At 41.0% G+C, this 16,253-nt stretch overlaps 1 non-coding gene across 1 annotated transcript; it reads left to right on the forward strand.

The window, feature by feature from the left end:
• The first annotated feature begins 13,705 nt into the window (after nt 1-13,705).
• Nucleotides 13,706-13,777, forward strand: TRNAC-GCA (transfer RNA cysteine (anticodon GCA)). Its single transcript has one exon. It is a non-coding gene; the product is annotated as a tRNA-Cys (tRNA).
• Nucleotides 13,778-16,253: the final 2,476 nt, after the last annotated feature.

Here is a 16,253-nt window from a genome sequence, read left to right on the forward strand (position 1 = left end):
TTCAGCATTATTTCAGGAGAGTAGAAGATAAACATCTATACTCAGTTCACTAAGATTAACCTGCCCATGTTCTATCCATGTACATATTTTCTTTAACCCATTGCAGTTATAAACTCCTTGAAGGCAGGTACCTTATTCTGCCTTCTATCTTCCATGAGGTCTTGCACATGACAGGCTCTTGATAAATGTCTATTTTATTGGAGAGATGGAAAACTACCTGAAATTCTATCCAGAGGCTCACAAAACCTACTTCCCTTCAAGGCATTTGAATAACATTTTTTAAGTAATAAAATGCTTTTCTGTCACCAATCCTTACCATTGTGTAGACAAGTTTTTATATCTCCTTCTCTCACTGTCTTGATTTTTCTCATTGGCTAGATAAATGTTTTTCATTCAACTTCTACTTTTTTAGCCAAAAGCCCACAACAACATAATTCACAGTGAAATAAAAGGCAAAAGAGCTCTGGTTATTTCAAAATATTAAAGATAAAGTCAGCCAGAATTTTAAGGTAGGTAGAATTCTTATTTGACAGAAGAATGTACTTCTGTTCATAAAGGATTTCACTCTCAATCTTTAGATTTCTATTGGCACCCTCCTGTTGTAATTGGAATGTTTTTCCATCAAAAATATTTGGAAGAAAGTGACTAAGTCTCTCAGTTTTTTAAATAATGGTATGCATATTGACTGCGTTTATAATTAGGAGTGAGATAGTGCACACAAATAAGAGATGACGATTTAAAAGAGCAAACTATAAATCTATGACTATTTTCTGTGATACAAAAAAGATTATTTTAAAATAATTAACATTTTTTTCATAACTTCTGTGTATGTGTGTGTGGGTGTGGGTGTATATATATATATATATATATATCTTTTTAATTGCTCTTCCCCATTGGGGCATCATTTTAAGCTGAAATTTTTCAAATATGTTATTTTAACTGCTGCTGTTTTGTTTTATGTATTTTAATTGAAGTTTTAAATTTTGTGCTTGTACCCCATGGAGTAATAATAACCACAAAGGGTATGATTTTATTAATTGAGAAAATAAATTTCAAGACAATACCCTAAAAAAGTTAGACAACTAGGTTATAGATGGACTTGCAAGAGATATATGACTATAAATGTGTTAGTGCCTGTGCATCCTTAAATACATGTGAATTTTTTATATAATAACAAATAAAACAGTAAAAAAAAGTTTAAACTGCTTTCAAAAAAGCATTACATTATTGAACTAGTGTTTATAATAATAGGGCTTCCCTGGTGGCTCAGTTGGTAAAGAATCTTCTGGCAATGTTCGATCAACTTGGGTTCGATCCCTGGGTCAGGAAGATCCCCATAACTGGGATTTCTAAAGGAAGAACTTCACAAAGATTATAATGTTGTTTGCTCAAAATTATTGGATAGCCACTGTATCCAATGGAGGAGGAAATGGCAACCCACTTCAGTATTCTTGCCTGGAGAACCCCATGGACAGAAAAGCCTGGTGGGCCACAGTCCATGGGGTCATAAAGAGTTGGACATGACTGAGCAACCAAACACACACTGTATCCAATACTGTGCTATACACTAGAGAAAAAAGAAATGACCCACCCCCCCAAATAATTTGCCATTGAAAATTTGCAATCAAAAAACAGACACACAAACAGTTGTAAAACCTTGTGAAAACTGCTAGGGTACGGCTAAATATGGAGTTCTTTGGGCATAGAAAAGATGGAACCCTTGAGTTGAGACTTGCAGAATAGTTAGGCATCATCCAAGAAAGTAAAAGCTGTAGTGGGCATTCCTGAGGGTGAGTGCAAGCTTGCAGAGCACAGAGCAAGGAACAGTTCAGTAGAGCTGAGGCACTATGAGAGAGGGGGAGGAAGAAGCAACGAGGCAAGAGGTAAGGGTCAGACCGTGAAAGACCCTACAGACCATGTAATGAGCTGGGATGGTAGGCAGTAAGGAATACTTAAGAGAAATGTATGTAATGAAGTAACAAAATCAAATTTATAATTGAGGAAAGTCATAGTGATAGGAAGGATAACCTGCCAGGGAGCAAGAACAGATATAGAGAAATCATCGCACTACCCAATGAGAAAGGTCTGAACAAAGGCTCCGGCAGAAAGGCTGGAGGGCAAACTTAGACTAGATCTCAAAATTCTCCAAGCCAGTCTTCCACAGTATGTGAACCGTGAACTTCCAGATGTCCAAGCTGGATTTAGAGAAGACAGAGGAACCAGAGATCAAATTGCTAACATCTGTTGGATCATTGAAAAAGCAAGAGAGTTCCAGAAAAACATCTCCTTCTGCTTTATTGACTACACCAAAGCCTTTGACTGTGTGGATCACAACAAACAGTGGAAAATTCTTCAAGAGGTGGGAATGCTAGACCACCTTGCCTGCCTCCTGAGAAATCTGTATGCAGGTCAAGAAGCAACAGTTAGCACTGGACATGGAACAATAGACTGGTTCCATAAGGGGAAAGGAGTACGTCAAGGTTGCACATTGTCACCTTGCTTATTTAACTTATATGCAGAGTACATCATGCGAAATGTTGGGCTGGATGAAGCACAAGCTGGGATCAAGATTGCCTGGAGAAATATCAACAACCTCAGATATGCAGATGACAAAGAAGAAGAACTAAAGGGCCTCTTGATGAAAGTGAAAGAGAAGAGTGAAAAAATTGGCTTAAAACTCAACATTCAGAAAACTAAGATCATGACAACTAGTCCCATCACTTCATGGCAAATAGATGGGAAAAAAGTGGAAACAGTAACAGACTTTATTTTTGGGGGCTCCAAAATCACTGCAAATGGTGATTGCAGCCATGAAATTAAAAGACACTTGCTCCTTGGAAGGAAAGCTATGATCAACCTAGACAGCATATTAAAAAACAGAGACATTACTTTGTCAACAAAGGTCCATCTAGTCAAGGCTATGGTTTTTCCAGTAATCACATATGGATGTGAGAGTTGGACTATAAAGAAAGCTGGGTGCCTAAAAATTGATGCTTTTGCACTGTGGTGTTGGAGAAGGCTCTTGAGAGTCCCTTGGACTGCAAGGAGATCCAACAAGTCCATCCTAAAGGAAATCAGTCCTGAATATTCATTGGAAGGACTGATGCTGAAGCTGAAACTTCAATACTTTGGCCACCTGATGCAAAGAACTGACTCACTAGCAAAGACTCCAATGCTGGGAAAGATTGAAGGTGGGAGGAAAAGGAGATGACAGAAGATGAGATGATTGGATGGCATCACTGACTCGATGGACATGAGTTTGAGTAAACTCCGGGAGTTGGTGATGGACAGAGAGGCTGGCGTGCTGCAGTCCATGGGGTCTCAAAGAGGCGGACATGACTGAGTGACTGAACTGAACTGAACCGAAGAGGTAGAGTTGGTAAGAACTGGTGACTGATTAGACGAAAGGCAGAAGGGAAAAGAGGAGTTGAGGAGGACCATGACATTTCTGGCCATACAGATGGTAGCTCCATTTTGCTGAGATAGGAAATAAAGAGAGCAAGAAGTTGGCGGGTGAGAGGAAATGTAAGGAGCTCAGGTTTAGACACGTTCTGTTTAATGTGGTCATGTCACACCCAGACAGCTATTTTAGCAGATGGTTGGCTCTGTGTGTGGCCATGGCTGCCTTTCTGAAGTGTCTCATTTCCTGCCGCTTCACTGCACTCCAGTCACTAACCTTCCACTTTCATCACTGGGACGCTCCATGTCTGTCTCTGCCTCAGGGATATGGGGCTTCTTGTTCCTACGAGGGACCTTGCATAACTAATTCACTCATTTCATCCATGTTTCTATTCAAAGCGAAACAACTGTTCTTTCCACAGCATATGAACAATCTCCCACCTCATGTCACTTTCTAGCCTTATATCTGTACTTTTCTTTCTTTATAATATTTATCTCTGCCTGAAATTACACCATTCATTTATTTGCCTTCTTGCTTTTTGACTGTTTGCCTTAGCGGAATGTTTCATATGGCAGCAGTCTTAACTGACATTCTTTTCTGTATCTTCAGTGCCTAGAAAAACTCATGGCGTGTAGTCAGGAATCAACAGGCAGCCCCGCGGGCCTACCTGAGAATAAAAGTCATCAGGCTGTAGTGACACCAACCTTGGTAGCTTCTTAGTGCTCTTTATCAGCGCTCGGCAGCTTAGACATGAAAAAGGTGGGGCGGCCTAGTCCGCAGCATACAAGATAGCAAAATATCTGTGTCAGAGAAATGAGAGAAGTGGCCAAAAGGAAAAAATGGCCAAAATTGTATTCGATGGCCTCAAAACTAAAGAAGAAAGTTTGTTAGAACCCTGACTCAATTTGGCTTAAGAAGAAAAACAAGAGTTTGCTGGCTCATGAAACTGAAAATTGAAAGAATAAATGTCCCTTTGGGTATATCTGATTTTATTTGCTTGAACTGGGACCTAACATTATCTCAGAGCTCTGATTTTTCTGTCTGTGGGCTTTATTCTTTAACATTTTCTCCCTTAATGGTTCTCCCTAAGCCAAAATGATCAACAGCAGGAACGGTCTTGTTTCACCTACTTAGCACCCAAGAGAGAATGGATCTCTTTCCCCCAATAATGCCGATCAAACATGGCTTGATGTATGTACCCCTAAATTAATCATTACGTCTAAAAAAATTGAGTATTATGATTGGCCAAGCCAGGGTCACATGCCCATCAATGGATCAGGGGATGATATCAGCACTACTCAATCCATGAACTAAAAATTAGGGTAGGAGTGATTCCCTCAAGGAATATTGAGCAAAGAACGCATGTGCACTATGGAACAGAAAGCACTGCAGAACCAGTGGGGTGAAGGAAATCAGAAGGGGGCTTCCCTGACAGTCCAGTGGTTAAGACTTTGCCTTACAATGTGTGGGGTGTGGGTTTAATCCCTGATCAGGGAGCTAAGATCCTACATGCATTGCAGCCAAAAAATAAAACAAAACAAAAAAAACAAACATAAAACAGAAGCTCTATTGTAACGGAGTTCAATAAAGACTTTAAAAAAATGGTCCACATCAAAAAATAAAAATAAAGAATGCTTAAAAAAGAAATAAGAAAGTTCAAGTGCTTGAAGACCTTAACAAGTTCAAAGAGTGTTGTTGGAGAAGGGAGGGAAGGAACGAAAGAACTGTCAGGACAGAGACTCTAGACAGGCAGGAGCAAAGTCTCAGCAAATATGGGAGTGATCTGTGATTCAATATTTAAAAGCATAAAAGAAGGAAAGAGGATAGTAAAACCAGGTGCTATAAACCAAAAACTATCATGATTAATTAAGCACGAAAGAAAGAAAGTGAAGTTGCTCAGTCATGTCTGACTCTTTGCAACCCCATGGACTGTAGCCTACCAGGCTCCTCTGTCCATGGGATTTTCCAGGCAAGAGTACTGGAGTGGGGTGCCATTTCCTTCTCCAGAGGATCTTCCCAACCCAGGGATTGAACCTGCGTCTCCCACATTGTAGGCAGATGCTTTACCATCTGAGCCACCAGGGAAGACTAAAATATTCCTTTGAGCCCCCTTTTTTTGGGGGGTGGGGAGCAAGCATTAAGAGTAAAGCCTAAACAAGTAAATTCAAGAAACAACTTGCCCACTAACTGAGTCATCAAACCAGTTCTTTCCCTCAACATATTGGTTGTTTAATTGGATTGATCAGTTAATGGAGCCAAAACAATAAATACAGTAAATAAGCAGATACAGAAAAATATAGTAAATAGAGCAAATAGGAAGAGATATTTTGAAAATAATGTATATGCATCCCTAAACATTTTATGGGAGGGACTTTACTGTGGGTCAAAAAATGTCTGGATGTGTTTTGTCCTGGCTAAATTCCTTCTACTTGTATTAATTTCATATCAACAAAGTGTTCAGTTGTGTGGTGACATTGTAGCTTCCACATAATTGTTCATCTGACTATTTAGGGACTGTCATCCCCATATGCTATGTGATTGAGCTTGGCAAAGTAATAATGTACATCAATTGATTTCTTCCTAAGAAGATAATTGTTTTTCATCTAATTTTAATGTCTTAAGAGGGTCAAATAAAAGTGGAAAATAATTATATACTATTTGGTTACTGTCAGAAGTACCATCTAGAATGTGAGTTGGTGTAACCACTATGGAAAGCAGTATGGAGATTCCTCGAAATCTAAAACTAGGGTTGCCATATGATCCAGCAATCCCACTTTTGGGCATTTACTCTGATAAAACTATAATTTGAAAAGATACATGCATTCCTATTCTCATAGCAGCAATACTTACAATAGCTAAGATATGGATATACTCTGGGCTTCCCGGATAGCTCAGTTGTTAAAGAATCCACCTGCAACACAGGAGACCCTGGTTCGATTCCTGGGTCAGGAAGATCCCCTGGAGAAGGGATAGGCTACTCAGTCCAGTATTCTGGCCTGGAGAATTCCATGGACTGTATAGTCCATAGGGTCTCAAAAAGTGAGACATGACTGAGTGACTTGAGTCAGACATAATCTAAATGTCCATCAACAGATAAATGGATAAAGAAGATGTGGTATATATATCATGGAATATTATTCAGCCATTTTAAAGAATGAATTAATGCCATTTGCCGCAACACAGATGGACCTAGAGATTATCATACTAAGCAAAGGAAGTCAAACAGAGAGAGATATACTGTACGATATCACTTACATGTGGAACCTAAGATACAATACAATTGAACTTATTTACCAAACAAAAACATTAAAATTAGATGAAAAACAATTATCTTCTTAGGAAGAAATCAATTGATGTACATTATTACTTTGCCAAGCTCAATCACATAGCATATGGGGATGACAGTCCCTAAATAGGGATGAGGGATGGATGTGGTGTTTGGAATTAGCAGTTGCAAACTATTATACATAGCATGGATAAATAACAACGTCCTATTGCAAAGCACAGGGAACTATATTCAGTATCCTGTGATAAACTGATAACAGTCACTTTGTACAGTAGAAATTAAATACAACACTGTAAATCAACTGTACTTCAATAAAATAAAAAAAAACAACAACAACAACGAAGTACCACCGAAATCAGGGACAGAAGTAACTCAAATGCTCATTGTTGATGACCAGAAATCATCTCATGGGTGCAAACATCATATCATCATCTTCAGTAATGGTACATAGGAATGTTCTTACTCCATTCTGGTTTCCATGAGGAAGTGTTTTCCCCCAAGCGCTCACATCTTTTTGCTCTACCTTCCTTTCTCATCATGTAGGAAGCCTACCTGTTTGCAGGTATAGGGAAAGGCCAGCTACATGTGTAGCTGTTCTCCAACACTGGAAGCTGGGGTTCTACTCTGCTCCTCCATGCTGGAAGTGGTATAGGGGCAGCCCCCATGTGGGGAGGCCTGCTTGGACCTGGCACTGCCCATGGCTGGCTGCGCTGGTCTGATTCTGCAGTATGAAAATAGGAATCCCACTGTTGCTCACATTCTCCAACATTAGTTTTTACCGATAATAAAGGAGACATTCGGGCTCTCCATTTGACTATCATTTGTCTTCTCTTGAGAGTCCCTTGGACTGCAAGGAGATCCAACCAGTCCATTCTAAAGGAGATCAGTCCTGGGTGTTCTTTGGAAGGAATGATGCTGAAGCTGAAACTCCAGTACTTTGGCCACCTCATGCAAAGAGTTGACTCATTGAAAAAGACTCTGATGCTGGAAGGGATTGGGGGCAGGAGGAAAAGCGGACAACAGAGGATGAGATGGCTGGATGGCATCACCGACTCAATGGACGTGAGTCTGAGTGAACTCCGGGAGTTGGTGATGGACAGGGAGGCCTGGCGTGCTACAGTTCACGGGGTCGCAAAGAGTCAGACACGACTGAGCGACTGAACTGAACTGAACTGTCTTCTCTCTCAAATAATTCCATACTCAGACTGTAATAAGGTATGACATGCAAATCCCAGAAAGGTAGTAACTACTTTTAAACCAAATGTATTTCAGGAGACCAGAACCTAAAGCAGCCTGGTGTAAGGCAAAATTCTACACATAAGCTATTGTTTTTATTGATTCAGATATTAAATAAAAAGATAAAAATAAAGCGAAATGGAATACAGATCTTAATTAACCAGCCTAGAGGAAAAACTACAGAGTTCAGGCACATGATATGAACTGGGACTCTTTCACATAACTTGGGCGTGTGTGCTCAGTCATGACCGACTCTTTGGGACCCCTTGGACTGTAGCTTACCAGGCTTCTCTGTCCTTGGAATTTTCCAGGCAGAAATAGTGAAGTGGGTTGCCATTTCCTGCTTCAGGGGATCTCCCCAACCTAGGGGTCGAATCTGCATGTCCTGTGTCTCCTGCATCGGCAGTTGATTCTTTACCACTGCACCATCTGGGAAGCCTCACATAACTCTTACTACTCTCCAAACATGTTCAGTCTATCAGCACCTACATCCAACACCGCAACTATACATTAAAATGTAAATAATAAAAATAGATTTTAAAAACTTCCTTTAATATTACTTTCACTCCTTCTGGAGATGAAAGGGAGAAAAACCTTATTTTCTAGCTACCTAATATTCATTTATCCAGTATATTCACCAAACATCAACTGATCGGCTAGCTACAAAGGGCAGCACACTATCTATAAAAACCACCATGGTTTCTACTCTCAATAAACATACAACAAAAATGGGAGATGGTACATGTGTGCAAGAGCCTAGTATAAGGCAATATTTGCTAAGTTCCATAAGAGGTAATAAAAACTCCATTGCTGTTTATAACAAATCAAGACCTCTCTCAGAGGAGAAAAGCCTGTGGAAATTAGGTGGTATTTTCGTTGGAGATAACAGGGGACGGGATAAAAGGGGGAGCAAATGTGCAGAGTTTAGAAAGTGCAAGGCGAAGAGCTTTGGGGGAGAAGTGAGAGATGAAACTGGAAAGGTATTTTGGGGCCATATCTGGAACAGGGCTTGAATCTTAAAGAGAGTTAAAAATGTTTGGAAAAACTGCTGTGTGGGATGAGCAGTGAGTCAGCAAGAGATGAATAAAAGAAGTGCTGAGCAGAAATGACGGCTCAGTTAAAATGAAGGAGCATGAATTTGTGGCAGACTCAATCAGTACAGCTTTCTCTAGCAGCCCAGCAAGGAAGCAACTGCAAGTTCAAGGTCAGTGGGGAATTTTAGGGGATAAGTAAAGACACTGCTGAGTTGGCTGCCCAAGGAAAGCAGCATAGACAGGAAAGAAATGAAGTCAGAAAGACACTAACAGAGAAGAGGAAAGAGCAGAGGCAAGGCTGTGCTGTAAGTAAAGATCAGGGTCAGTGTGAATAACAAATTCGGAATAACTGACACATGATGGGAAGAGGTACGAGCCTTGGAATTGGAGACTGTGGAGACAGACAATGAGATCCGAGGATGGAGTGGAGTTGGGGGTTAGCTGGTGTGAAGGTGGTAAGGAGCTATGGAGTCATTGACACGATCATAAGCCATGGACAAGGTTAAATTTGGTGACTAAGGGGAACAAGGACCACGGGGCTTAGTATATCACAGGAACTAGGATAGAGAGAGGGAGGTATGAGACAGAAGAGGAGAGGCTGCTGAATTTCAACAGCCCGAACAATAACCTAGAATTGCCAGTGGAGAACATCGACTGTGTTCCCTGTGTTTATGCTAAGTCAAAGTGAAAGTGAAATTTGCTTAGTCGTGTCTGACTCTTTTCGATCCCATGGACTGAGTCCATGGAATTCTCCAGTCTAGAATACTGCAGTGGGTAGCCTTTCCGTTCTCCGGGGGATCTTCCCAATCCAGGGATCGAACCCAGGTCTCCCACATTGCAGGCAGATTCTTTACCAGCTGAACCACAAGGGAAGCCCAAGAATACTGGAGTGGGTAGCCTATCCCTTCTCCAGTGTATCTTCCCGACCCAGGAATCGAACGAGGGCCTCTTGCATCGCAGGCAGATTCTTTACCAACTGAGCTATGAGGGAAGCCCGTGTTTATGCTAAAGGAAAGGTAAAGGAGAAGGTTGTACTGGGAGGAATTTCACGGACAGTGATCTCATTAACAAGAAAGCAGGTTGCTTTATAGAAAAGAAGTAGAAAGAGTAGTTGTGAGAAGATATATAGACAAGTTTCATAAAAATGACAGGAAATCACAGAGCATAACCCATAGGAACTGGCAATACAAAAAGGCAAAGTCTAACACTGGGACTCACTAGGGTTATTCACAAACGTTCCAATTCACCAAGCAGACATAACCTGAACTTGCTCTGGCTAATTAAATGTGATCAACTGGTGTGTGTCCCTTCCGGTAGAAGCTTTGCAAACACTTACACAGTTCACCACGTCCCCTTGACCTAAGGCGATCTAGAAGCACATGTCATAATGGAGAGCCAGTCATCTGGGTCTCTGCATGACTCTGAGAAGCAGAGCCCCTTGCCAACCTATGACACATGTATTGCATGAGTGAAAAATAAACCTTTATTGATTCAAGCCACCGAGATTTGGGGGATGTTTGTTACAGCAGCCCAACCTGTCCTGACTAATATGCAATCCAAATAACTGGAACCAAGAAGCTGTTTTACTAAGTACTTGAGATAATTCTACCCATGATTCTCATAAAATAAAATAGTATTTAAAAGTCACAAGATTTTCATCTAGAAAAAGAACTCTGGAAGTTTAGGCAATAACACTCCAAAGATTAGGATACCCCAGGACTCACAGATAGTTTAGAAGCAGCAACAGTCTCTGGGACCTACTTTCTCCTGCCAACTATCTTTTAGTGTCATTAAGCCTATGCCACAGACTCCATGGAAAATGCAGCTGAAAGGAATCACTCTTGGGGAAAGATCTGGCTAAAGAGGGAGGAGATAGCCGAGAGGAAGAGTTTGTGCTGGATAGTGTGTAAAGAATAGATAAGAAGTTAGGAAAAAATTGGTACAGAGGCTTGCTAGACCTACACTCTGCTTTCTGAGTGAGAAAGGTAAGTAGGGATCATTTAACCAATATCTGGCAACTTGGCAATGATCCAAAGGCAGAATTTACTGACTGGAGGATTTCAGGAGCTGACTGGATCAACCAACTCCAGTATTAGATGAGTAAAACCCTGAATATTTATTGGAAGGACAGATGCTAAAGCTGGAGTTCCAATAGTTTGACCACCTCATACAAGGAGCTGACTCATTGGAAAAGACCCTGATGCTGGGAAAGATTGAGGGCAGCCGGAGAAGGGAGTGACAGAGGATGAGATGGTTGGATGGCATCACTGACTCAATGGACATGAGTTTGAGCAAGCTCTGGGAGTTGGTGATGGACAGGGAAGCCTGGCATGCTGCAGTCCATGAGGTGGCAAAGAGTCAAACACGACTTAGTGACTGAACAACAACAACCTTTTGTTTACTTTTGTTTTTGTTTCTACCTTTATTTACTTTTCACAGATGGGAGATATGGTGAGCAGGACTTGGTATGCCTGTGATGTTTCCAGTTATGCCAGCCAACATCTATAGAAAACTTTATCAGTTCATACCATTATCTTCCTCTTCCCATTTTTAATCTGCTTTCTTAGACTTGCTCCCATTCCTAACCCCATGGGTGCTGGCTTTTCCACCTGACAGCATAGATGTTTGGTGAGATGCTGGTTCCCACCTGCGTTGAGATGCTTCCAGCATGAAGTGACAGACTCCCAAGCAGGATAGTCCCACTCAGAGCTGTCCTTTCTGGCGTGTAATATAGAGCACACTGATGACTTCATGGCACTGCTATTCCCTTTCTTAGCTTCGCAAAGGACACCGGGCTCAACTGAACAGCTAGCTTATTTTGTCACACTGTAGGTCACGCCGACCCTTAGACAGAATTGAAGAGAGGAGGGAGCACCGTGCAATTGTCACACCATTACTCCTAGCCCTAAAAAAGCAATGACACAGAAGTTCAGAGATGCCAAAGAGACTGCTGGGAAGGTTGGCTGCTTTCTTAGATCTGACAAGGATAATTCCAGAGCTTATGGACTCCAGTAATAAGGTTTTAAATTGGCAGCATTTAGATGTATGTATGTTATTGACAGTTTTCTTTAGGTTACACTAAAGGCTCCTGGGATTTAACACCATAGGCCACAGTCTAGAAGAGCAAATGAGACTCATTTATACATCTTAGTGAGGTGTGCATCAACAGAAAGAAAGAAGGTAGACAGAGAAATTTTTGCATTTGAAGATTCTGAACAAACATCACATATCTATTATTGTTACCACTCGATTATTTTTCCATTTATTTAGCATTTTCAAAGACAAACGCTACACCACAGGGGTTTTTTTGTTGACTTTGTATCTTTTCATAAGTGAGTAGGGTCTGACATCTTAATTATATTGAATAATATTTCTCCTCTCTCTTCATTTAAATTCTGTTTAAGCCAGGCATAAGGTACTACTTCCATTTAAACAAATTAGATTAATGGAGTTTTAATAACTCAACCACTCTTGTTCATAGTAGGCCTAAGTCAGACGTACATGCTGCCAACTCAGAAAGGAGTTATATTTGGAAATTATGACTTTGGATAGATAAGATGTTTTCCAACTCTTACATAATACTTGCAATCACTTTTTATATGCATTTTTCTAATATAAAACTTGGTTCATGGTTAAGTTTTGCCCAAATGAGAAATCACAATGGACAATAATTTGCCAGGACCCCGCCCACAATACAGAATATTTTCTCTTTCAGCATCAGTTCTCAGTACGTACAAGGAGGGGTTTGGGCATACAACCTTAGCAGTGATTCCAATTCTGCCATAAAACAAAGAAGAAAAGATACAGAGAAATTTTGGGACATCACAGTGCAGCAGAACATGAGTGATCTTGTTTCATGTTTATCTTCCTCTTCCTGCTGCATTAGAAGGATGAAATAAAAACATTTCCATTCTTCTTCAACAGACATTTGAAAATTAAACCCTACCTGAATTTGAGGAAGGGGGACAACTCCTGCCATTGGTTCTACTAGATTTTACAAGCCATCATGATCTATTGAGAAAGAAAATGAAGAAAATAACTTATTTTAAGAGTAAAGAGATAGAGACTTCCCTGGTGGTCCAGTGGTTAAGAATCTGCCTGCCAATGTAGGGGACACGGGTTTGATCTCTGGTCCAGGAAGATCCCACATCCCTTGGGACAACTAAGCCTATGCATCACAGCTACTGAGGCAGAGCTCTAGGGCTGTGAACTGCAACTACTGAGCCCATGAACTGTGGCTGCTGAAGGCTAAAGCCTGTGCTCTGCAACAAGAAAAGCTACTGCAGTGAGAAGCCTGTGCACCGCAATGAACCATAACACCCATTCGCTGCAACTAGAGAAAGCCCATGCAAAGCAATGAAGACCCGTCACAGCCAAAAATTTAAAAATTAACTAATTTTTAATGTTTTTAAAAAATTAAAAAAAATTTTTTTTAAATAAAAGAGTAAGACTGAGATAGATTGGAAGGAAGAATGAAGGACGAGTTTTACCAAACAGTCTCCCGACATCTGAAACCTAAAGCCAATGAGGGGTTTAAGGAGCTCCTGTTTCTGGGCTGGCTAGAATGCCCTGGATTTTGGAGGGAGAAAACCTTCACCACCAACCACCCAGGCTCCAGCCACTCAAGCCAGACCACCTGTATGAGTTTCCTGTTGCTGCTGTAACAAAACGCCACAAACACAATGGCTGGAAACAACACACATTGATTCTCTCACAATTCTAAAATTTAAAAGTCCTAAGTCTTGGGCCTCCCAGGTGGCTCAGAGGGTAAAGCATCTGCCTGCAATGCAGGAGACCTGGGTTCGATCCCTAGGTTGGGAAGATCCCCTGGAGAAGGAAATGGTAACCCACCCCAGTGTGCTTACTTGGAGAATCCCATGGACAGAGGAGCCTGGTGGACTACAGCCATCCATGGGTCGCAAAGAGTCGGACACAACTGAGCGACTACCACACAAGTAAGTCTTACCAGGCTAAAACCAAGGTGTCAGCAGAGCAAGTTTCTTCTGGAGACTCCAAGGGGGAATCTGTTCCTCGCCTTCTCCAGCTCCTAGGGGCTGTCATTCCTTACCCCATGCCCTCCTTCACATCGCCTCTTCTTTCCCTGCTTCTGTCATCACATTACCTTCCACCTTTGACCTTCTACCCTCCTTGTAGTCAATCCTTGTAATAAGAACTCTTGTGATTATAATTAGGGCCAATTTGGGTAAACCAGGACAATTTCACCATCGCAAGATATTTAACTCAATCACATCTGCAGAGCACCTCTTGGGATTTAAGACAACATTCACAGGGATCAGCAAAATAGTTAACTGGAATAATGCATGTTCTTCACAGAGAGGTAAATAATTCTCTTGTTAGAGCTGGTCATAGAAAAACTAAACTATTTCATGCCCACCCATCAGGTCTGGTTGGCTCAGGGGCAGTGTAAAGCTATTTATAGGTTCCCATGCTTTCTTTGCAGCCAGGCTGCAGCACCTGGCTCCTTATCTTGGAGAGGTATAAATCTGAAGCCCAAGTGGAGGGAGAAAGCTACCATTGCAATAATCCCAGATCCTTTAAAAGTCTCAACACTCAAGAAAGACGTGAAGAAGGTTATGTTTGAAGACAATACACAGCGCATGCTTCTTACAGTCAATTTTATTAGGTTTTTAAAGAGAATTATAGATGATAATGGATCCGTGGGATAATGGATGGTCCCAGAGGAACTGCAAAGCTGTGGTGCTCATGAAGGGCTCCAGTAATGCTGTAAACAGTGGAAGTGTAGGCCCAGCAGTTTATGAATAGCCAATGTATTCATACAAGAAATTTAGCTTCATATTAAAGTTGATATAATCTACTAGTATTTAATTCTCAGTAATGATTTTTATTGATTTCCACAGTTTTAGTAGTGCAAGCAAAGAAAATGCCTTAGAACCTCACAGACACTCTTCTAGAAAGAAAAATATGTTTATCCTTATAATCAGCTCATTGTGATAGCTTTTCATTTACTCATTCATTTATTAAACAAATATCTTCTGAGCGCCTGCTCTCATGATGGATGTTGTGGAGATAAATAATGACAATTATTTAATCATCTATAGTTTTAAGGTTTACATGATATTCTTTCAAATATTATTTCATTTAATAGCCTGGGTAACCTGTGAGATATGTATTTTAACCATTGCTTTACAGATGGGGAAACCAAAGGCTCACATAGTCAAGTATCTTCCCAAAGGTCACACCGGTCTTGGGGAGCTGACAGACCTACAACCGAATCTCAATTCTGTGTCTCCAGAGCTACTACACCACACCGTATCATTTATTCCCTGCCTTCTGAAATCCAATGACCTTCAGGAGTCTTGTACATAAATATTTGTAATACCAGGTACGAAGTCGTCTATACCACAATCTTAAGGATGTGCAAGTATTTTCCCAGGCTTCTGCTATCTCAGCAGTCACATTTTCTGGAGGATTACTCCTTTCCCATTCCTCTCCTCAAATCAAAAGTTAACTACCTCTTCAGTTTTCATCTAAAGTTTTATCTCTCGATTAACAGCCATTTCCCACAATGGAGCACAGCTTTTAATGAGTTCGCAAAACTTACTGCCTATATTACAACCAAGAAAGAACAGTGAAATCCTGCTGGGGTCTGGGAGAAGCCCATGTGAGAAAATTCACTACTGTGCCCATAGCTTTGCAAGAGATGAGATTTGGATTACATCTCAGCAATGTTGACAATGCTTTTGAGTCGGGTCTTTGTGGGGTCTTGTGATAATCCAAAGTCAAATGGTATATCCAAGAGTGGGCAGTTTCTACTGTGTACAGGAAGTGCTGCTGAGGAAGCTGGGAGTAGAGAGAAATCACAGATGCTGGAGGGAAGCTGGGAAAGCTTCATGGAGAAGGCAGCCTTGGAGCTGAGCTTTGATGTCTAAATCAGCATACAGTAGGAGATTGTGGAGAAGAGATTACAAGAGGAGGAAACATCATGAGTGTAGGTATGAAGAGAGGGATGCTCTGGGTCTGTTCCAGATTCATTTAGTAGCCACTGGAGAGTAAAGTGGGTGGTGGGGGGGCGGGAGCTTGATTTTATTGTATTCACTAGCAATAAAAGTTATTGAAATGATAAACAAGATTTAATGTATAGCACAGGGAGACTCTTGAGAGTCCCTTGAACTACAAGGAGATCCAACCAGTCCATCCTAAAGGAAATCAGTCCTAAATATTCACTGGAAGGACTGATGCTGAAGCTGAAGCTCCAATACTTTGGCCACCTGATAGGAAGAGCCAACTCATTAGAAAAGACCCTGATGCTGGGAAA

This window comes from Bos taurus, chromosome 7, assembly GCF_002263795.3.
Source record: "Bos taurus isolate L1 Dominette 01449 registration number 42190680 breed Hereford chromosome 7, ARS-UCD2.0, whole genome shotgun sequence".
NCBI classification, from domain to species: Eukaryota; Metazoa; Chordata; class Mammalia; order Artiodactyla; family Bovidae; genus Bos; species Bos taurus.